The sequence below is a fragment of the Hetaerina americana genome, unplaced genomic scaffold, assembly GCF_022747635.1.
Source record: "Hetaerina americana unplaced genomic scaffold, ioHetAmer1.1.p SCAF_14, whole genome shotgun sequence".
Taxonomy (NCBI): Eukaryota; Metazoa; Arthropoda; class Insecta; order Odonata; family Calopterygidae; genus Hetaerina; species Hetaerina americana.
In genome coordinates this window covers 4,657,268-4,681,811 of record NW_027286514.1, presented here as the reverse complement: position 1 = coordinate 4,681,811, position 24,544 = coordinate 4,657,268, and positions in this window count along the sequence as shown.

Below are 24,544 nucleotides of genomic sequence, written 5' to 3'. Positions count from 1 at the left end.
ATATCCAAACTGCTGAAAAAATGTTTTTCAATTACCTAAATAATAGCTTGTAGTGAAATTAGTTTTCAGCATTTCACATTCAGCAGCAGTAGCACCAGCCCCGCTTCACATAGGAACGTAAGGTCCCTCAACCGTTGAACGGACTACATCTGTTATTCAATCAAACTTTAAATAGAAACAAAAGACCTGGCCTGGCTGAGGACACTGTGGCAGTTGAGCAGAGAGGCCAGTTGTCCAGACCCGTAGGCGGATGTAAAACAGAGGCAAGTTCATCGCTATTAATCGGTATTTTCAGTGCGAAGGGAAGTAACTCACGTGCTCGCCACAGCAAGTGAGAGCATTCGGCGCGGCTAGCAAAGAAAGGGCAAGAGCGCTGTTCAGGGCCGGCCGGAGAGGCCCTGCCCTCCTCGTCCGGGACCAAAAGCGGGAAATTGTACCAACAATTCGATCTTTCACCGGGAGTGGCGCTCGCGTCAAACAGCATCCACCGAATTCAGTCGCGTCACCTGAATGGTCGGTCTTCACTTCCATATCCCCCGTCCTTTTGATGCGAAAATGCTCTCTCTCTCTTCATACATCAGGTTAGCCACGCCCTTCACACCTAAAATCACCCTCGTGAACAAATAACGGTGAGCCCTCTCTTCAGCGTACGCAAAAAATCTCACGGGCAGAAGGCGCCGTTCAAAACTAAACAGATATTTTCTTTTTCAAAATCAGTTTTTCGTCATTCTCTTCATTCTGTTGTCCTGCGTATTTCCAATCAAGTTTATCCGCAACTCACATTAGACAACGAGGAATCGAATGAGGTGAGTAGAGTGTCACGGAGAAAGGTTTGAGGGCGAGGACGCGAGTTGCTGGTCGGATGTCAGGAGAAATAAATAGGGCGAGGAATGCCAGGCAGGAGGTGGTGGCAAAAGGTAAGAAAAGGGGTGGTATTGCATTTCTGTGAGAGGGAAGGACGTAGTATTGGGAAGGCTTGAAGGGGGTCGTAGAATGAGGGGCGGGAAAGGCAAGAACCATGGACCTTTCCCTTATGACAAAATACGGTACTGATCCACAAAATCATAAAATACAGTTCTCTTTTGCAATATGAAAACAGGTCATTGCAAAACCAGTCGTGGTCACCGGCGGGATTTGTGTAACTGTTAAATATTCGTGGATACCGAAAGACCACAATTATTCAGTTTATATTTTCACGGATTAATTAAGTAGATCATGCTATTCCTCTTTTGAATAATCTGATGAAGTATTTTTCGAGCCCTTTTAATTTAATATAACCTAATAATACTATATCATAAAAATATATGATTGTATGGAATAAAATTTTCTCAATTTTAGAGTAGTCCACTGAGGATACATGGTAGAGCACTATTGTAACAACTGCATAATATAATTCTTTTATTTTCACTATGAAAAAGCTCTTCTTACCGTTAAACAGCGATATTATATTCAAGAAGTTCTTTCGGGTTTCCCACCGGTTCAGGTTGCAGTACACCGACGTTTCAAAGGTTGACTCTGCCATCGTCTTCAGGGTGAAGTTCAGAGCATAGTTTTCAGTTTCATAGGTTTTTATTTCCGTAAAGTGACAGTAAATACAAGACTATAAAAACTTTGATAGAAATAACAATAACAATACGGAAACCCCGTTTTAGAATTAAATCCTCTTCGGGGTGGAAAGTAACATAGAGTAAAGGCTACAGAGAGGGTAACGATTGCGGAAATAACTTTTTCTTTTCTTTTCTGCGGAAGCGGTGTCGGCCCGGCATTAACCCGTGGGCGGAGGGAAACCCGTAAAACCTCCGCCAGACCACCGGAAAGAGAGATTGAAAAATAGGACAAAATAATAACAATAACATCAATTATAAACAATGAAATAGAATATATAAGTAATAACAATAAGTAGTAATAACAACGAAAGTTTTAAAAGTTCACTGGCAATTTTTCACTGTTCACTAGCACTTTTCTTCCGTTTCTTTGTTTTGTTTCTTCGTTCTTCTGCGAGGTGGGCGGAAGAGCGACAGGTCGGGGTTCGGGAGCAAACATGTAGGAGTAGGCAGCTCGGTTCGGACCCGGTGAGCTGGTAGGGTGACCTCGGGATAGTAACCCGGGAAGATGGTGTGGATGACGCGTGCCGGTGGCTGGAGCTTTATTATAGGCCGGCGACGTAGCAGGCCTCCCATGTTTCTCATGATGGTGGTGAGCAGCTCCAAGTTGTAGTCCGCGAGGCGAGCCGCTGTTCTGCTGCGGGTGCGGCACAACCTGTGGAGAATGGGTTTAGCGTCAGCAAAGTCATAGATATGGTTAGATTTGTAGGGGCATCGGGTGGAGGAGCAGTCGCCGTGGGACCCTGCGCTCGAAAGACGCATAGCGCTCGATACCATTTCCCATAGGCAGGACCGCGAGCGCGGCGTACTCCAGCACAGGCCTGACAAAGGCCTTGTACAGAAGCACTCCGTAGCCCTCGGAGACCCCGTGACCGTTTGTCCGGACGGCCCGCAGAAGGTTGGCATGGCGGCTGCACCTCGCCCTCACGACACCCACATGTTGCCTAAAAGAAAGATGTTTGTCAATTCGGACACCTAGGTAGGTGACGGATGGGGATGGGAGGATGCCTCTGTTCCACAGAGAGATGGAGGGAGGTGAGATGCCGATTCCACGGGTATCGTGGCTCCCGGAAAACACCATGAAGATGGATTTGAGTGAGAGCCCGCAGGCGCCATCTCCGGAACCATCCCTCGAGGGTGGAAGTGGCACGCTGAAGATGTTTCACGGCCGTCTAAACACGCTGCACCTGCAAACATAGCGCCGTATCGTCGGCGTATTGGGTGAGAGTAACTCGCTTGCCGTGGTTCTGGTCTGTGGGCATGTCCCAAAAGAAAAAGCAGAGGCGAGAGAACGGCGCCCTGAGGGACGCCTGCGAGCAAGGGGAAGGGAGAGGAGAGGTGTCCGTTGACTCTTACCCTCGCCTGCCCGCCAGAAGGGAAAGAAGATATTAATCTAAGGAGAGGGGGTGTCACGCCTGGAGTCAGAGAGAGCTTCCCGATGAGGCCGTCATGCCACACCCTGTCGAAGGCTCTCTCTATATCCAAAAAGAGGGCCGCAACGTACTGTCGTCTGTTGATTGCCCGGAACGAGTGCGACTGCGGAGACCGTCCGCACCATAGAAACACGCCTAAAGGAACACGAGAGGTGCATCAGGTTAATCTACCCAGCGAAATCTGCGGTCGCCGAACATTGCCTCAATAACGGCCACAGAATCAACTTTACCGGCACGAAGAGGCTATGCCACGCCAATGGCTACTGGGATCGCGTGGTGAAAGAAGCCGTTGAAATTTGACTAGACACAAATACTTTCAACAGAGACAACGGCTTCCAAATCAGTAACACTTGGAAGCCAGTGCTAAAGAAAATGAAAAATGCACGGAAACGCACCCGATTGGCCGTAGCGGAGCACATTAACGCTTCCGACCAATCAGGGCACACCTGAGGCTTGGCAGAGAGTATAAATACTAGGCCTTTTTTCACCCTGAAGAGGATGGCAGAGTCATCCTTCGAAACGACGGTGTACTGCAACCTGACCCGGTGGGAAACCCGAGAGAACTTTTTGAATACCATACGCAGGGAAAACCTGAGATCCTTCAGCGATATTATAATTCGGTAGATTTTGGCATCAGGCAAGAATATAGGAAAAAAATGTCAAAACGCTACCCGAAGACAAAAAAGCCAACCAGGACAATACTGAAAGGAAAGAAAAAGGGAGAAGGTAAAGTTTAATAAGACAGCTGGGGAGGCAGGCGGAAGGCCCACGTGTGATGTTGGGAAGGGAATGGGAGGTGTGGCGCCAGGAATGAGAAGGAAAATGAGAGAAGAAAGGAAGAGAAATGGAGAGGAAAGATTAAGAAAGGGAAATTGAGATGGGAAGGGAGGAAGGGAAGAGGAATTCTGACTCGTGAGGCATGACAAACACGAACTGGTAACATTTCCGAATATAATAGACGGGGGACTTGAGGGCCGGGCAGAGGGGGGGATGGGTGGGCGTGACGGAAAGGAAGTCGTCGAGAGGGAAGGGGAGAGTGGATGAATAGGTTATGAGAAACCGCAACGCCGTCAGCGGGGTGAAACATCTGTGGGGAGAAAGAGAAAAGTGGTGGCCGGAGAAGAAAAAGAACGGGAAGACGCGTGGGGAGAAGGAGTACATCTGAGTTATGAAGGGAAGGTTGGATGCGTTCCTGGATCGCTCTAGGAAATGCAGACTGGTAGTGGTCGGGGAAGCCATAGGTTTTAGGGCAGGGGAGGAAGGGAGGTGTGTGTGTGGAAGTGTCGAAAATATGTGAGAGGCGTGCGGTGTGGAGGAAGGATCCATTGAAGGAATTAAGGGAAGAGGGAGTGGGTAGAGATTGGATGGGACAAATAAGATAAAGAATGGAAAAAGCGAAGGCGCTTGGATTGGATGAAATATGTAAGAGACGAGGGGAAAGGAATATGCGGCCACAAATGATAGTGTAGAGGGTGCCTTTATGCATATGTTAAGTTACCCTAGCCCTCAAAGGCGACAGCTGCAATGGAAAAATAACCATTAAATTCGTTGTTTATTGCACGGTCGCAGAAATATAGGCATGGCCAATTCCCTGCACATTTATGCGTACCCGCGCATGAAGAGTGAAGTTTTATGTCCCACAAAGAGTCAAGTCAATTGGGTGCCAGTTTGAGAATCGCAAAATTATATCCATAACCGTTAAAAACATTGTCAACATGTAAATATATGAAGTTTCATCTGATTAAACCAATAGGATTCTCATAGTAAAGAGCGACTTCGTTGGATCAATTCTGGTCAGCACCTACTCACTCTCTTCAAATGTTAGAGGTAAAATTTCGCTTTGGTCAGATTATTATTTCTTTACCTATTGAAGCCAAAAAGTGTGCATGAAAACAAAACTTGATGGACGTTAACAGAAAAATGTTCAAACCGTCGTCAGGTGTTTTCATGAAGTGTTTCCATCAAAATCTCTGTTTTTATCATTACAATAGTTTATTGTAACCAATTTCTTTGGAGAGTAGGAATATTTTTAAAGAAGTTTTTATCTTACAATTTTGCCAAAAAATTACAAATATTTGGGTTTTTTCGATTTTTCATAAAATATATCCTATATATTGGTCGCAGAGGCAAGAGGGTATGCGTAGTTTGAAGGATTTTCAGTTGTGAGTATGGAGAAGAATGGAAGGAAAAGAATTGGCCTAGAGACGTAAAAGCGAAGATGTTTTAAGTATGGTAAAAAGAGATTTTCAAAGAAAAGAGGAAGAATAGATTAAAGGGATGTAGGAGATACTAAGAAGTGATAGAATATTGAAAGCTGTAAAAGAGAGGCGAGCACATCGAGGGAAGCAATGTAGAGGTGGGAAATTATTAGTCGAAGTAAGATCTGGTTCTTTCCCGGCGTATATTCTTGATGAAGTATTCTCGGGTCTTCCACCGGGTCAGGGGTTCCATGTTGGCCGATGTTTCGATGCCCGACTCGTGCATCGTCTTCAGAGATGATTATCCCTGAAGACGATGCACGAGTCGGGCATCGAACGTCGGCCAACGTGGAACCCCTGACCCGGTGGAAGACCCGAGAATACTTCATCAAAAATTATTAATCGTTTCCGATAGACTAATTATAGCAAGATATTATGCATGTCTAGCATTGTTATTGTTATACGAAGTATTGGGTCTAAGCATATGTTGTGCCATTTTAGGGCTTAGGAGTACGGTAGGGTCTAGTGCCAGGGTCTATCAAAAGCCTACCCTAAGCCAACCACAAACAAGCAATAAAAAGAGTGCATTCAAAATATGAGTTACTTTTTAGCTTAAGAAGATAGAGTTTCAAAAGCCTGGTATGTAAGGGCATATATTATGTAATTTTAACATTGATATATGTGATTGCAAGTAATTATTTGGAAAACATATGGTACATTTAAATTATCAATTAAATTAAATATCAATTATCAATTAAAAATGCAATCAATCTTATTTTGTGTATCATTGAAAGTTGAGATGATTGTTTGAAAACCACAGAGAACAAAATATAAGTATACAAGTATACTTTCAAATAATAAAGCAATATAGTGGAGCAAATTCATTGTTCAACCAATAAAAATGAATAGAATAGAGGCCCTTCATTGGCTTTCAGAGGATTTTCTCATACCTGCGCGTTAGAGGAGGAAAGACGAAATAAAAATTAGAATGTTTTTATTTAGGAAAAGTTTTATTTTGGAGTATCAGTATTAAGCAACTTGACGACACATGCTACGGACAAAGGTAATCATTTCTTGAGGAAAGACGGTCAAAAGGAGAGGTTTCTTAAGAAGTCAAATTCTATACTAAAGTAGCGAGAGGCATATGTGGCAAAATGCCTTTTCCCTGCGAAAGTGTCGGAGGAATAGGTGCATTTGCACTCGCTGATTACTTGAAAAACCTAGCATCGAGAGGAGAGATTCCGAAAGGAAAGGGGCTACAGCACCTGGTTGGCCGTTTGCAGAAGACTTCCTTTTCAAGTTTCGTTTAGTGACCTTGTGGGCAGATGGCGTCCTCTGCTGGGTATTTTCCCATCATGACAGGAAAGTTGGGCCCAAGTAATGCGGCAATTATCCCTCCTCAACCAAAAGATACTTGTAATCAGCGGAAGTTGTTGAAATATAACCAATGACACACTATCTCTGGCAACCATTTATATCCGATATTACTACTCCACATTTACTTTTTTGATTTAATTTCAATTTAACACTAAATTCACAGGAAAGTATGTACATTCAGCAGTATGAAGATAAAACTTGTAAATAAATTGGGATGAATTATGCACTGATAAATTTAAAACGAAAATAAATCCAGAGTCATAAATAATAGGTAACAATTCTATATAAATGAGAAATGGAACTATTAAATCATACCAAGGTTTGCATGAGACTTAATCTAGTTTGTAAATTAGTTTTAATTAAACGAACGTTATTACCTATTAGTTCCGGGTTTATAATATGTAACAGCCTAATTTTATAAAATTACATGTTCACCTGATTAACAAAACACTTTAATAAGTTAACTCGTTAAAGTTACGCTTGAAAATTTTGGACTATAGGTATTTTGGTCCTAGTTTCCGCACCTCACTTTACCAAATAATATTTTGATGAATTTCATATAATGTGACAGCAATATGGTAGTATTGTGTCCGGAGCCACAAGTATAATACCTTTGAGAAAATCAAATAATTGCTTAAAAACCGGAAGGAGCGAAATTTCAATATATTTCTTCCTTGAGGAGTATTTTCTGGTGTATCAAAACAGATCATGGTAGCGAAATATTCCCATTTATTCCATAGTATTCTACCGCTAAATTATGACCAAATATGTTAGTCATTCAGGTGACGAAAACTTAGCTTCACCTCCATTCACTCTTTCGAAGACGTTGATGGCGCTGGAGTGAATAATCAAATTCATCCTCAGCGATCAAAAAGTGATCAAGAGAGGTTGAGAGACCTCGGAGGTAGCAGGCAAAATTTTCACTCACGTGGATAATGCCCTCGTGGTAGACTGAAGAAAAACTCAAACGTGTGCGAGGGAGGCCTGGGTTCATACGGGGGTGTGAGGAGAGGCATCCATAATCGTGAGGGCCCACGGAGGGATGTCGATGGGGAAGGACCTTGGGGGGAGGGAGCGAGAGGATGGATGGAAAAAAGGGAAAGGAGACGAGACAAAGTCGAGCGGAAGAGTGCGTGAGAGATCTACGGAAAAAATACTAGAGACAGCAAAAAGTGTAAAAATTCAACTATTTTTTTAAACCTCTTTCTTCACGGCGGAAGAGGGAATGATATCCGGAGTTTTTGAAGTAATTTTTCCGTTACGGTTTTTTGTTAAATCGCCCACCGCCCTTCCTCAACTCCATCCGCCATTATATCACACAGAGGCGACAAAAACAGCTAAAGATTTTCCGGTTCTCTTTACCTTCTCTCGGACAACCTTTCAATTACTCTCTTCTCCTCTTGTCTCCAAGTGAATGTCTTTGATGAATCTGGATGTATGCTTACCGTCAAGGTCTTTTCGATGCAAAAAGTATATTTTATACTAGGTTTAGATGAACCACTTCCTGAGATAGGCTTCCTTTTTAAGTAATTGATATTTAGGCGAGAACCATTCTTGTATTAATAATTTACCTTTATAAATGTATGGAAAATTCATTCTCTTGTGTCCCTAATTTCAGAGCTTTAGAAGATTCCTTGTGAGTGATCTATTTTTATAAATTTGATGGAAAGTTATTTCTTACATTTGCAATGAATTGGTATATAATGGAGTCTGACGCGTGCATCAGGCCACCTAAGTCCCTCACTGATAATGAGATCGAAATATTGCTGGAACTTAAATGCCTTAACACTGCTGGTGATTTCAATGAACTACTCAACTCAAATGACTTGCTGAATGGATAAACGTTTCCAGAATCGTACCGACCATTTTAGGGAGAAGAGCGAAAGTCGAAAAAAGTCGTGCAATTCTAAAAATGACATAAAGGAATTTTACGACTTTAAATTGGGGCAGTCCAAAATAAAGTTATCCTTTATTAAAGTATGATTCAAGATTGCCTCGTAATCTTAAAGCGTTAGGAAAATAAAGCTAAATATGTGTGTTCATTTCAATGTCATAATATGCAAACTGCTACGAACACAACCACTTTTTGAGAATTTACCACGATTTCTTCACTTCATCTAAAATGCCAACTTGACATGTATTTTTGTAAACAATGCAAGCCAAGGGTGAAACGTTTTATTGGCTGAAGTATTACATGAGGTTCTGGTGAAAAAAATAAAGAAGTACTCTCCGAAGCACATCGCGCATGACAATTTCTGCTGTCCTACAGCTTCTGTTCTACAGCTTGCTGCTAGAGGAGACATAGAGGAACTCCTCACAGCGGCTTCCGAATTAAGATTCCTCTCTTCCTGGGATCACTTAATGATTTCACACATGTGAATTATTTCCGCGGCCATATTAAACATCTAATGCAATCTCATGCAATTTCACGCAAACGTGCTCTTTTTCATCATTTCCTAAACCCGAAAGAAATATGTTATATCGCCCACTCGGGCGCAGGCGTGAAATCCAACTGGGATTTTCCAAGCGGGGATGATTAAACGGTCTTTACATTGGGAAACCACAAGTAGGAAAACCTCTTCTTACGCGTAGGTTACTCTCCTGATAATTCAACGAAAGTCAAAACCGCGTAAAAGAAGTAATTAATGTAATAACAAATAAATGATATGGTCCCTATCCAAACAGATTGTAATTACGTTGCAATTTTACTGCTTCGTTGGGCAATCCAGATAAATGAGATAGCAATACTATAATTTTTACGGGAAGAGGCGATAAAGAAAAAGGAAAAAAAGTTCAAACAGAAGTTTATTTCAAACCGTTCGCGCTGCTTAAAACAAGGAATGAGAAATAATGGTGGCCTGAATTATTAAAAAACATTATAAACTGAAAGGAATGAAACATTGAGCATTGAAAATTAAATCAGGAGAAAAAAGCTGGATGATAGAAACAAATGAAATTATATCAATTTCTTCAAACTCACTATCATTGAAAAACAGCCGATAATTTTGGATGGACATTATAATATTTTTTGCACATAAATACTCATAATGAACTCTTTGGTGAAATGGTTGTCCTTTTTGAGTGAAAATGCAAATATTTCAATAAATAATGAAACAATGAAATATATACATAATTATATTTCGCGGTTACTAGACTATGATAAAACTTACTTAGCTAGCGTATTTATATATATCGGGAAATATTGAAATATGCAATTTAAAAAGAAGAATCTTCGTCCAGAACCTGGAACTCAGTTCTTATTGACGCCTGCTAAAGGAGAGGCCGTGAAAGACTTGGTCCACCTGCAAAGTATCTCCCCTAGGGCTGTCCACATATACTTTTATGTATTTATTATAATGTTATGTCTTCATATTTTAATGGAACTTTAATACGTCCAATTTTTCATTCACACCAAGTGTAGTAGTTCATTTGTAGTCATATTATTGAACGGAAATTACATAAAACTTCAATTTCAATTATTTCGAGTGAATATTGTGATCTAGGTATAATTCCGCAATTGAAATATAATTAGTGGAAATTTCACGTATTTGATGTAAGTTATGTTTTTTTCATGCATAATTTAATAAAGAATCGAAGCCTTCTGCCAATATAAACGCCATTTGGTCGACATTTCCAAAGTGGGAACAAGAATAGGGAGAATCTCCTTTGCTCAAACTTTCTTATCAATCTCCCCTAAACCTCACAACATTTATCGGCCGATTAAAAGTTTTAAAGCTGTGTTGACAGAAATTTATTAGAAAAGATGATTGAACGGGGGAAAGTTGAGAAAGATTTCGGACTTCATGAGTTACTCAGGGATAATATGCCCTTTTCATACAATTTTTATTATTATCAGTCGTCTAACGAACCAGAGAAGGTTCTTGGACCACTCTGGCACTGCGTACTACAGTATTCATAGCACCATTGCTAAGATTACAAAAATATCGCCGAACCCCTATTACCCATTATAATAACTTATCATTTAGCTCTGCATACTTTCTCTCTTTATCCATCCAAAATGCATATTGTTTTTTACTCCTCTATCTTATTTTCCGAGAATTCTTTTCACTATTTTATCCATAAAAATGAAAGTGATATCTCGAGACCGAAACCAGCATCTTCATAAAAAATTATTGTCAACCCAATTATTTTTAAAATTGAGTTAATAAATATAAATAATATGTATTGCAACCAAGATTTCAAGTTTGAAAATATATAATATTAATTTTTTCTTTCATTTATCAGTATTTTATAGTTTATTTTTCATTTAAAAATAAAAATTATAAATATTCCAGAATAGCACATATTTTCCCAGCAAATAAAAGAAACTGCTATGCAATAAAGTTTTCTACTTTAAACCCTTTTATCCAATAAAATCCCTAAGTTCCGTTTCTTTAGTCTTGTTTTATCTCCAACATCTGGTTCCAAAGTTTATCCAAATAGGTATACCCTCATTAAACCATCGTTTTGCTTAAATATTCATTGGAGCAGTAATGGAACTCTTAACGTTTCAAAGCCAATTCTCTGGTGTAAAATCATATCTTGAATTCGCAAACTTTTTTGGCAATGCTTTTTTTGCAGCAGGAAAGTGCGGGACCATATAAAAATTATAAATAAGAGGAAAACCTCCTACTTAGTGAGCAAAAACCTTATTATTTTAATGCCAATTTAGCGAATATATATATATATTTAGATGGCTATATATATATAGCCATCCGAGGTTAGATTATATTTTTGTCCTAATGACACTGTACGTAATCCGACGGGGATAAACCGGATTCTTTGGTATGGCCAAGAAGCTATCGGGGTCGAATTTAAACCTATGGGTCATAAAGATGTGCTAATGAGGAATTTTTTTAGCATTCTACCAACGTTTCTTCTGGACACCGCCACACCAAAGCAGGTTTTGATTCCAAGTATGAACGGGTATACCCTGTTTGACTCATCCTCAGCTATTCGGGAATTTATTCATCAGTCATACTATGATTTCGCAGGTATTCTTGGTTTGATGATTCTCAGCCCTAGAATGGATCGATAACAAGATTTTCAGTGATAATATTCAGAGAGTTCTAACCAAATTGACCAGAATTTCTAAATTATGATACATTTTAATCAATGTATTACTGATCGTAGCACTTTTCCACTCAAAAATATTTTTATTTTACGACCGGGATTCGATGTATTACGTCATCATCAGGTCATCAGAGACATGGTGATGATGTAATGCATCGAAAACCGGTCGTAAAATAAAAATTAAATTAAGTAGAAAAATGCTACGATCAATTATTCATTATGTTCGACTTCCACCACATCACGCCTGAAACTACTCAATTTGTAATTTTTGACCAATTGAACTTTTTGCTTACCGCGGGTGAAAGCGTTTAGAGGTCAGTAAATGTTATGGCGATAAGTTTCCCTTAGTCTTGTTTTACCCTTTCGATTTGTGTACTTGTCAATCTTAGCTTCCCCATATTTATCGCGACACAATTTTTGCACAACCGGAACTTTTTCGCAGTTCTTAATGACTACTGCACAAAATTCAAGCATTCCTAGCCGCTAATAATACTTGAACCATACGGAGAATTCAGTAAAGAAGGCGCCAAGTTCTGGAAGGTTGTAGTGATTATGAATCAGATGCGAATGACATCGTGTCAGAAAAGAACACAATCATATTTGAGGATCGGGATCAAACTAAACACACCAGAGGTTAAATTACTCGAATTCGAATGATAATGATGGTTATAGACTGAGAGAGGTTCATAATATTATTGCTATTCAACTGATTAAGTCTATTTGGGATGTACACACCGAATGCAGCGGTGCAAAGATACATTAACTTGCCTCGCCAAACAAAATGCTGCATGGCATAGGACAGTAAAACAGGCCCTTCGATGATTCTACACGTTTCCTTTCTACCTTAATTGCGTCTTACATGTCCATCATACTCATATCCCTTCCTCGGCTGTCTAGCGTCTCTCCTCCATAAAAGCCTTTATTATCCCATCGCCAATCAAAATTCTTCGCACACATATTTTCCTATTTCGTATTTATCCCATCAACCCCCTATCCGCCCTCCAACCTAGCACTTCCTCCTTTGTTCTCCTTTCTGTTCATTTCACATTTTCCATTCTTCTACGCACAAACATTTCAAAAGCCTCCGAAATACTTCTATAGTCTTGCTTCAAAGGTCATGTTTTCACATCGCAGAAAGCCATGCTTAATATAAGATTTAACAAACCTTTTCTTAACATCGTCACACGATGCCCCGGTCGTAAACTCCCTTCGCTTTGTAAAATCTTATTTGGGTAACGTAGTTCTTTACTTATGTATTTATATTGCAACCTCATTCATCATGTGGGACTTGGTATACTAAAATGCAAGTAATTATGAAGGAGGTAGACACGATGAAAAGAATGGCATATACAGGACGGCATTTGTACTTATCTATTTTGAGGTTCTTCTACGATAAACGATTTTACTATAAAGTCCAACGGATGCAATATCCAAAGCTAGGAGCATTGCAGAAGTGAAACGCAGGACAGAATGTCATTCAAAGCTTGTCGGTCTTCAGATTTTGCGGAATTAACGTTACTAATATCAATTTTCATTGTGATCATAGGTATAACATTAGGAATAATATAATAATTTTATTCCTACCGTCGCAAACTCTTTGGCCTAACAGAAGTACACTCTTGGAAAATAGATGGGACTCGGCAAAATTACAGTTCATGGTCAGTAAATTTCCAAGTATACTTGAATTCATTGCCTTAAAAATTTAAGTCCCTGCCTAGTAATCTTAGATACCAAACAATTGGTTCGTAGTGTTGGCCGCTCGTAGACGGACGCTCCTGCCCAGTGTCCCTGAGCGTGGAGCCCATTCATTTTCCCTGGAGTTACGCGTTGGAGAGCCATAATCTCCGGCTTTTGGCCGCCAGGAAATGCGAGAGCCACAACCCCCGGTATCTTCTCCCATGATACGAATCTCTAGATGTGCCTGAAGAGGGGGTAGCGATATTTTTTCCCCATTTCTCTCAGGTCTGTAACCTTAATGCTAATAAATGCAAAGTTAAGATCATGGCGCCAAAAACGGTTTTGCTATATAATAGAAACTGTTTAAATTACACTATAGATATTTGTACAAGGCAGAAAGAATATACTCTCCTGAGAATACATGCAATTTTTGTAAATTTTGTTCATCTGCAAAATTCCCTTGGAGTTGGTTACCGGCCAACTCCAAGGGAATCTTGGTTTTAAACCAGAAGTTGTCCACCACGACGGAATTTAGAATGCAGGGGGCTCCGGAATGTGTTGTACTTTTTTAAGGCAAGAATACTCTCCTGCGCCAAGTCAGAAGGCATATGGTTCGTAAAAATAAAAATGTTTGCTTACCGGACGAAAAGATCAGCAAACGACCTTTTTTCCTTTGTGGAAGGCAACTTGCTTAGCATATAACTCCGGACAATGTTAATGCACGAAAGCAGTGGAAGACAGAATTTTTTATTACCTACTGAATATGAGGATGAGTGTCGATAAACATCCACAAAATGTGTCAAGCATCCTAAATAGGTTAAAATCGCCATAAATGACAAGGATGAGATTTATGAACGGCAGAATACTTTAACAAAACGTATGTAAGGATGATGAAAGCTCTTGGAAATGATAAAATTAACCAAACGAGGAAAGCGAGCTGATGAAGGTCTTAAACTCATCAAGGTTCACTGTCTGAAAAAGAACTCTCAGGCAACAAAAAAAGAATAAGTTTATATATATAATTACGAAAAAAGTGAATGTAATTATAAAATAGCAGTTGGCGGCAAAATAATACAGCATCTATCAGAATAGGAAATTTCAACAAAGAGGGCGAGAAAAAAGTTACCGTTCTCCTCTCCAAATTCATCATGGATAAGCAAGCGCAAAAAACCGAAAAAATATTTGGTTTCAAAGGCATCACATCGCCGGAAACCAACTGTGATCCCGTCTACTCGAACTAAAATTATAACAGGAAGGCCGGCAGAAGCGAGGCCAAAGACATCCTCCTGACTAATATAAACCCTGCAGCCATCAGCTTGAAAGTAGAAAAAGAGAAAAAGGTTATTTGTATGGAAACAGACGCGTCAAACGCTGTTGAAAGCCTAAGGAGTTACAAAATCATATTACGAATAAAAATGTTGTCAAATAACCAAAAAATAAGAATTCCAGATTAGATATACACAAAAGTTCAATGTGATACTACCACAAATGAACTTCCCTACTGCCTCTCTAATCAGAATAATACGCCTGACACATCATTTGTTAAGTATTTAAAAGAATCGTGGTGTCTTCTCTCAGATCAAGAGATAGGGATAGGGGTAAATGTAGAAAATAGGGTGGTTGAAACAAATCCTGTGACTTGTCCCAAATGACAAACGAGCGAGCTTGTACTGGTATGACGTGCATTGTAAAGTGAGCGCCTATAGACAGATTATGAGACAAAGTCGTTTCCAAAATCTCGAACTCTAAGCGAGAGACTGAAGGGACGAAGAAGAATGCAGACATTGCATGATTGCTGACACACCCAACTACATAAAATGTAAGCATTAAAATTTGAAAGTAGCCAACACGACCAGAAAGTGTCACCAACTGCCAGGTCTGAATAATGAAGGGGAAGCAGATAATGAAAAGAAATAATTAAAGATAAAAATATGGAAAAGATATTGGGTGAGCAATAACAGGGAGAACAGTTACCTAACGATGAAATCAATGTTGTATTTACACAATAAAATGAAATTTGTATATCAATGCTCAAAAAACATACTTTCGATCCGAAAACATTGGACAGAATTAAAACCTGGCATATACAAGGTATTTCCCAATTGATATCCTGACAAGCACTCTGCGAATATCGTGATTGACGATCCCAATACTGGTGTAATAATTATTAAACTCAATGCCATGCATTAAGTGCAGTGGCATTAATCATCTCGGAAATTATGACCTACCTTTCTTAGCTTTTAAATACTTTAATTCAAGAAATAAAACAACATATGAAGTACCTAATGTACGATGCAAAAGGCAATATGTGGTTCAATTGAAGAAGGATATGGAAAGGAGATAAAATATTGACCAGAAATGGAATCTCTAACTCACATTTGAAGGTAATAGAGACGAACAGTAAATTAGAGAACACAGTATAACATAGAGTCCCGTCCAATATTCAAAGAAATAGACACACCAAAGTATAGAATCTGACAGTGCCCCAAACAGTGCGGCACACCTCGAGTCGGAGTACGAATTGGAAAATAAAATAGAATCTAGTGAAAATGACTCACACCTTCTTTCACGGAAAAAAATAATCTTCAAAAAGGCTTTTTTCAATATGAACATTTGATATTGAGCCGAACATATAAATAAACTACACAACAATTAGGTACCACAAGATAGCCTTGGAATAGGAAGGACGTGGTATCCTAACGAACAGTATTGCTTGATGTGATTCTCCAGATGGGTGACTTCTTTTCCTATGCGTAAAAGATAAGTACGTATTCGCGGAGGAATATTTAACAAGAAATTTCACAATTGCCAAATAATTACGGCTCAGCTGGACTTCACCCTCGCCGGCAGACGAGCACCGACTATCCTTTGACTTTTGACCTGAGGATTTTTTCGATCTCTCTAAACTTATTTAATCTGTACTTGGTGCCATTGTCACCAGAATAGGTTTCGGGGTCATCGGTTGCGGAAATAGGAAAAATCAATACATTTGCCTCGACTGAAATGTTTTTTTCTGCAGCCGTTTCATTCCCTGCTTGGATTTCAAGTAATTAGTTTTTCCAAGTCTTGGTGAAAACACCCATTAATTATAATTTTAAATTTCTTACCAATATACATTTCAAATCTATTAGGAATGCGTTGCAAAGGGTTTCACACAAAAATAACCGTCTCATTTCAAGAGCTAAAATTTAGGGCGTAAATAAAAGCCTCTTCCTAAAAAAAATCTGCTTCCAAAACTGAAAAAAATCGCGAAGGTGTGGAAGTTCCAAATGCTAAAATGTAGACCATGTGAAAGGTATCTATAGACAAAGTAGTACATTAACTAATTACAGAGTTGTCATCACTCGGCTCTATCTTCCACCAGCAAATTACTACCGCTGTTCAGTTTACGTTTTATTGCACATAGCAGAATATATTGTTCTGTAATGAGCATTTAAACTTCACTTAGTTCCCTTGCGGTTTCGTCATGAAGCAAAAGAAACATGGAAAAAAACTTCTCCCCTTCCTTCCCCCTTTCCTTCTCCTCCCCCATCATCAATCCCCTGCGTCGAGAATATATTCCGGTCACCCTTGACGGCACCCACAAACACATCCCTCCACCGGTCGGAGGGAGAGCCGAAAGAAATTCTTTTGGCCCTCCCTCCGCCGTTCCCATGGACCACCCCTTCGCGCGGAACCCACGCTGCAATCCTAAAGTAGGTACCCCCTTCCCACCATTTACCTCCGTCTGCCGTGCTCCACCCCCGCAACAACCCCCTCATCTCTCAGCACGCCGACCGCTGCTTCTCGTGCACCTTGTGACACATTCCTTTCCATTACTTGCCAACCCCCGCCCCAACTCTTTCCCCCACCTTTCCTACCACTTTGCCTTCTTGCTATTTGTCATTCTAACCCTCCTCCTTCTTGCACCTCTCCCTTCATATCATAAAGAGGTCATCTCCAGGCCTGTGATTCTATTAAAAGTGGTAATACCATTACTATATCTACTATATCAAGCTTAACTCATTTTCGTGCATTAATTTTACATAATTATCTCATACTCTATATTCACCGATGAAGTGACGACGTAGCTATGTATAAGTATGTCTTTTGTTTTCTTACCCGTTTCACTCAATGGAAACTAATTCCTTAGTAAACATTTTTATCGTCTCTCTATATCCTTATCTCAAAAAAATATATTTTAATTTAGTGGTTTTTTATTTTTGAAGGCTAATTTCTCAGAAATATACATCTTCATTTCGATTACAAATTTACATTCTCTCACAGATAATAACCATTAATGAAAAACATTTCTCTCTTCTAAAACCTCCTCTTTTAAAGTATGCTTACTGCGCTTTTTTTAATTTTTACTTCCTGGAGCAGGTAATGGCAGTTTCTGCTTAGTAATACTCTGCATTAGCAAGAATTTGTGTCATGAGAGGAATCAACGTCATATTAAACTATCCTTGGCAAATAAAGTAAGAGGTGTAGCGCAACGAGTTCAGGACCGACCAAAACAGTACCTGCAAAAAAATGGATAGGGCCTATCGTCGAAAACATTAAATGCGAAAACCTTAATTTTCCATTCTTTAATGTATTTTAAGATCTGACCAAACATATAGAAATGGAATAATAATACTTTGAGATGTAGTTGAGGCCGATACTCAATGAAAACACATTTATAAAGCACGAAGAAAGAGTCCAAGGCTTTGCGTTTCCACAGGAAAGAATTTATCATTGTCGACTAGTTTCGCTACAGTGTACAGCAAAACTAGTGATTAATAATGAATTCTTTCTTGTGGAAACGCTTAGTCTTTGATTCTTTCCGCGTGCTGAATTAAAATACGACTATAGTTGGCTGATTTCAATGAACACCTTGATGCAAAGTAATATTTTGATATAAAATTATTATTCCCACCGAATTTTGGATATCAGCCTTGATAATAAATACTTCGCGAGCAAATTACGTTACATTTTCAACCACAGGTGGCAAATTGAGATCCCCTTCAGTTGTTTCGGGGCAATAAACGTCCATCACACTCGTCGCCACCCCTCCCCCCGAGTGCCTTTCCTACGTGCGCGCGTCTCACACTCGGGTGGGGCTGACGCCGCAACCCCCCCCTCCGTCTCCCCCCCCCACTTCTCATTCCCTGACAACCCCCCTTCCACAATCCCCATCGCCGTCCCTCACGTGCCCCTCCACTGCTTGCTTTCCATCGACAGTCAGGACGTTTGGCGCGGCGGTTAATGAAATGTGTCGCTGCGGGAAAATAAAGCAAAATTTCTCGCCTTCATGCATAATCATTAACCATATGCGCACGTGTGTGAAAAACTGGCCCCGGGGACGTTTTTGTCCCCCCCCCCGGGAAGGGGCAAACGGGAAAGCGCACCATGCCCACCGTAACCTCCAGCTCAGAAGGTAGTATACGGATACATATGGCATTATCAATGCCTCTCGACTCTTCATTCATCGTCCCTGAAAGATGGTGAGGAAATTTTTGTTATTATATCTCCATTAAACGCATTCCTCCAGGGAGCGTTCCAAGAGTTAATTAATTAAGCTCTCTCGATGATTCATGCACCATTTCCTTTAAATTACGGAGACACTTCCATTGTCATTTTCAGGACCAGGATGTCAGTTCAGTGAAGAGACATATTTTCTGCTCGCGATGTTTCAAGGTTTGTCAAAACGATGATTCTCTTTTAAAACGCAATAATTATAATAGTGACTGGTATTCTGAATGGATAATTATGACGTGAAATTCTGAAATTATATATTAAATACATCGTGTGTAGCAGAGTTTAGTATAAAGAACGTACCTCCACGCAAGTGTAACCAATATAAGCATGAGAGAGGAGGTGCCTTTGCGTTTAATTGCATTTTTAATGGGTTTGAAAATTTTTGAAAAATTACCATTTCAGTTTAATTTATTTTTCAAAAACAACACTGAAAATATTGGTTTTTTATTATTCAAACGCACTTGAGACGGTTTCTAACAATTACTACGTATTGTCTATCACGCGGGCTCCATCTTTATCTACCCTACCTTATTTTCTTTTTCGCAATTTGTGCTTTCCTTCTGGCTTCATGCCATCCATAAATTATTTTCTCCCCCTTCATCTGCCCCGGTTACCTTCTACCTCCCTTAATGCCATTTAGTCTGAAACCTTTACCCATTTCCTCCTCCACCGACATCTTCGATCTTCTTCTAATTTCACTTATTGATTTCATAAAACTTCTAGCTTACTTCTACGACACTATAAGTATCTTATCAACATTGCTCGACAATATCCCATACCCGTATCAAAAGAAGCTTCCTATATTCGTTATTCTTCTAGCCTCAAATATCCGTTTTCGGATTCTCATAAGGCTACTCTCCATTTTAAAATTCTTAATAATAATTTCCTTGCGTCTATAACAAGCATGCTTACCACGGTTTCCATTCCTCTAGAAATTCTTCCTTTTGAGCGTGTATATAGTTTTCCACGCCCTAATTATTAGGGACAGGCAAAGCCAGAGACTACGAGAGAATCGATTATTGAAACTTCGGTGGATACGCAGAGAACCTGACCTAGTGGAAGAATCGAGAGGAATTAATTTAGAAAATACACTGAGAGAGCACTGCGTTAAATATTCTAAAATGACCTCGACGCATTCTTATACATGGGTGGTCTGAAAAGTTTCCGGCCTCAAATATTTCAGAAAAAATTTCTTGTATCTATGTTAGGTCAGAAACTTTATATATATATATATATATATATATATATATGTATAAAGTTTCTGACCTAACATATATACATATATACATGACCTAATATATATATATATATATATAAACATATATATATCCTACGCAGATACTTCTCATTTCGATCTTTCCGTTACATATTCTATCTAAGACTACACATTATGATTCATCCTGTTCCTGATGCTTTCTAGATTATATTTGTGCTCTAATTACTAAAAAAATCGGCAAGTGTTCTCCCTTTTTTTAGACAACATTTTCTAACAATCAAGGAAATGAAAGAAATACTTACATTCAACTGGGCAGAATATTACCATTATATCATTGAAATTGAAAATCTTCTGGCAATAACATTTACGAAAATAAAGGTGTAATGTTCATTTTCTTCTTATTTAGTCTTTCTCCTAACTTCAGCACTTCTATATCTTCTACAATGAATGTCTTAATAAAATTAGACTTTTTAAATTTGAAATCAATTAATCAACCTACTGTTGATACCTGAATTTGAAAAGACTGCTAATAGTAGGGAAGAAAGGCATTCAATTTTAATTAAATTTTGTGTAAAACAATTAACACCAGGCCCCCATAGTTAACGATTAATCCCTTTCATTTCAACAAGGACCGTTCGAATAATATCCGCACATTCGAGGACAGCTGTACTCCTAATAGCGATGCAAGTCTAAACTTGAATATGACAGAAGCCTCCTGCCATATAATTGGGAATTTAACCCAGGCGTATGACAGTGTTGCATTTCTCTTTTTATTACCTTTTAGGAATCCACTCCCTTTCTATTAATCATTCGCATTCCTTCTCCGCATTCTCGTCCGCTACCCCTCACAGGTTCCTGGTCGCATTCCTCCTACAGCATGCTATCTCACCCACCTCCACCGAAAGTAGTCTGAACACTCATTGCTTCACTCAGCTAATTTTAAACGTTTTTCCACGGAATGCGGGAGTAGGGCTTGCGTTTTAACTGAAGATCACCGCATAGATAGTTAAAGTTCACGTCTTTAACAGAGTTGAGGCTTTATGAGGAGCTCCTATACGTGGCGTTCCCTCTAGACTAGTGATGATAAACCACCGGCCTCCTTAACGTTACGGAAAAAATCATAGCATTCTGAGTCGAAAACGTTCGAGAGTAAAAGAAGAAAAAGGTATTTTGAGTGAAAATATGAACGAAGATATACACATAGCACACAGTTTAAATTCTTCAACATGGATCAGCAATAGGTTAATACAAATATAAAGAAGAACTATTAAAATTTAAAAAGAAAATCAAGCAAGACTTAATTAAACTAAGACTATTCAATTAAAATATGATAAACGTGCCATTTATTGAGGGAAATATACTTTTAATTCGCAGAATTAAGAACCTCATACAGTTAATGCTTCAGACGAAAATATTTTACAGTCAATTAAGTAACGGAACATCAAACAGACAGGAGCATAAAATGGGAAATTCAGCAGTTACGTCATGTTTTTTGAACATTTAGAAAATGGAAACAAATGATCCACGTTCTATCCTTACGTTTATCATTTAAAGAGATATTGGAAATAAATTTTGAGAATGCATTACAATTCTTGAATCCATTTGCATAAGAATAATTACACATAAAATTTCAGCCAGATATGTTGATAATCGGTACGAGCGTGAAGGGTACGCTGGAGGAATTAGGTTGGGAGCCTCTTGATTCACGAGGAGAGCAGACCAGACAAAATGTTGAAAAAATACAGGACACCTGAGTTTTCTGATGATACAGAGAAAATTATTACGAACCCATTGGCAGCATGGACTACCTGGATAAAGTTAGAGGGAAACCGTCAGAGACAGATTCCACTACTCGTTCAATCCTCGCACAATACGTAGTCGTGTTAAATTAATACCAATTGTTCGATGATATAAGCTGATAAACTAATATTTAATCATTCTCTCCAACAGATAAGTTAATAAATGATGCATATTTATAGGAATACATGTATTCATATGCTCAACCCTTTGCATATGTGAGCTAATGCACATCCATATGAATGTATAAACTAATATGTATTTCCGAATGTCTGGCTGGTGACCTAAAATACCGTTGGGTCAGACCGTTGCACGACCTGGCGGCAACTTGCTGGTCATTTGATAAATAGATGAAGGTGCAGAAAAAAGTTAATGACACAGGATTGGAAAGAAGAAATATTATTTTACACTATAAGGAACAGGAAAAAAATTCTTACAAGGTTAGAGCCATATCAGAGGTGTCAGCATAGGAAATTGATAACAATTAGATCATATCAAGATGAAGTACTTAAGTCTAAGCTGGTAATGAGAATAAATGAGGTTTCATGTATTTATTAGATCACTAATGGAGCAATACTATTTTCGAGCTTGAACTAAAACTACATCTAGAGAGAGTTAACGTTCATCAATTTTAGCTTGAATATCTGGGAGACAGGGAACCCTCAATGAAACGGCTCAAAAGTCGCGGATAGGAGAGGAGAAAGTTTTGAAAATGTGACATTTTGATGTGTCTTTTCACTAAGACAACCTATGATAAAAAATATCAGGCTTTGGTTGTCCCTTCAGCTAATCATTGCTTGGTGAATTAGAAAATTAGGGATAAAGGTACGAGATGAATCAATTATAAATCAGTTTCTCCTCTAACACAAAAAGATTTTTTTGTGTTAGAGGAGAAAACTTAAGTAACACCCTAAAATTGAAGGAAATAAACTAAATCAGGTTGCACACTCTTACCTATCTTCGAAGAGTTTCGGACTAAGATGGCGAAAACAGCAGGAAAATAAGAGGAAGAAACGCGTTACCAATATCGTCGTAGATTGAAGAGTTTTGAGAGGAAGCGGCTGAAAGGATGACTAAGGTAAAAAGGAAAGGAAAACAATCGAAGAAGTGCTAGCCATAATAAGGGATGTGGGACTGTTGGGAGGAATCCAAAGAAGGTAAGAAATGGAAATGGATGCGGCACATTTTGATTGCCGGTGGAATGCTGATGAGTTTGGTGGAGGGGAGAACGTTAGGCAACATATTTGTGGAAAGAAAAATATTGGTTTCGAGGATGGAATGATGTAAACGTAGAAATCTTGCAAATTGAAGAAGAGTTTATTGTAGTTTTGAGTGTCTGATTTTGTCTTTTTAGATTAAGATTTTGTTTTTTCAGTCTTACTTGAAGAAGGCCTCGGATAAGGCTGAAAGCTTAAACAATTTACCATGTGAGTGTCCTTTTAAGTGTTACTATTTTATCTAAGTTCTATTGTGCCGTCCAAATATGATACTGCTCGTGTGAGTGTTTCCGTATAATCGATATACATATATATATATATATATATATATATATATATATATATATATATATATATACATATATGCATTATTATTATTAGGTAATCTACCGGTTAAGGTAGGTTTTTGGATGGACACAGCTACTATATAAATAAATAATTTGTGACTCCTAGCAAAACACAAAATCCAGCATCCTACTCTATATCAGGTCCCTCTTCATCTCTGAGTACTTTCTTCCTCCCTTCATCCCGTCTAACATCTCTATCCTGTTCCTTCTATTTCATCGTTTGCCCAACATTCTTCCCTCAATTATCGTCTTCAATATCCCACTGCCGATCAATATGCCCCTCATCCATTTTTCCTGCCTCCATAGGATTTCTCCCAACAAGCCCCTCTCTTCGCCCACCATACCAAGTACTTTCTCATTTGTTTTCTTCTCTGTCCATTTCACCTTCTCCATTCTTCTCCACACCCACATTTTAAACGCCTCCGGTCTATGTCTATCCTCATGCTTCAATGACCACGTTTCCGCGCCGTGCATAGCTACGCTCCATATAAAAGTTTTTACGAGTCCATAAAAATGATGGACAATATATATATATATATATATATATATATATATATATATATATATATATATATATATATATGAGGATTTAAAAATATATACGCAATAGAAAGTGTCAAAAGTCTTTCCTAGCTTGCCAATTTAATGCTGCGGGAACCGTAGTCCAATGCCTTAGGCCTGCTTTAAAAAGTCATAAAATTTAAGAGAATGCCATTAATCGATGTCAGCAGAAGTATATGAATATGACCGCGAATAATCCTAAATTTGAGGTTAATAAAGAACATATAAATTGAATTAAATAAAACATGTCTCACCGTTCTGATTTACTCTTAAAAATATCTGCGTCGTATCGTCGTCCTATTTTTATAGATCTAATGAAAGATATGCATGGTGCAATTATGGAATCAGTTAAAAATGGGAGAAAGTTTACAGTGCCCAAACTTCGCCATCCCGTGTAATACATTTGCTGAACATTTGAGAATGGAATAATGAGTAATCGCGTTGAATTTGAGGAAACGCTTAAGAATCACTGGGATCTAAAGTTTGGTATTTTGGAAAAGCTATGCACGAGTTGCAAACGCAATACCTTCCCCTGCAATCACCGC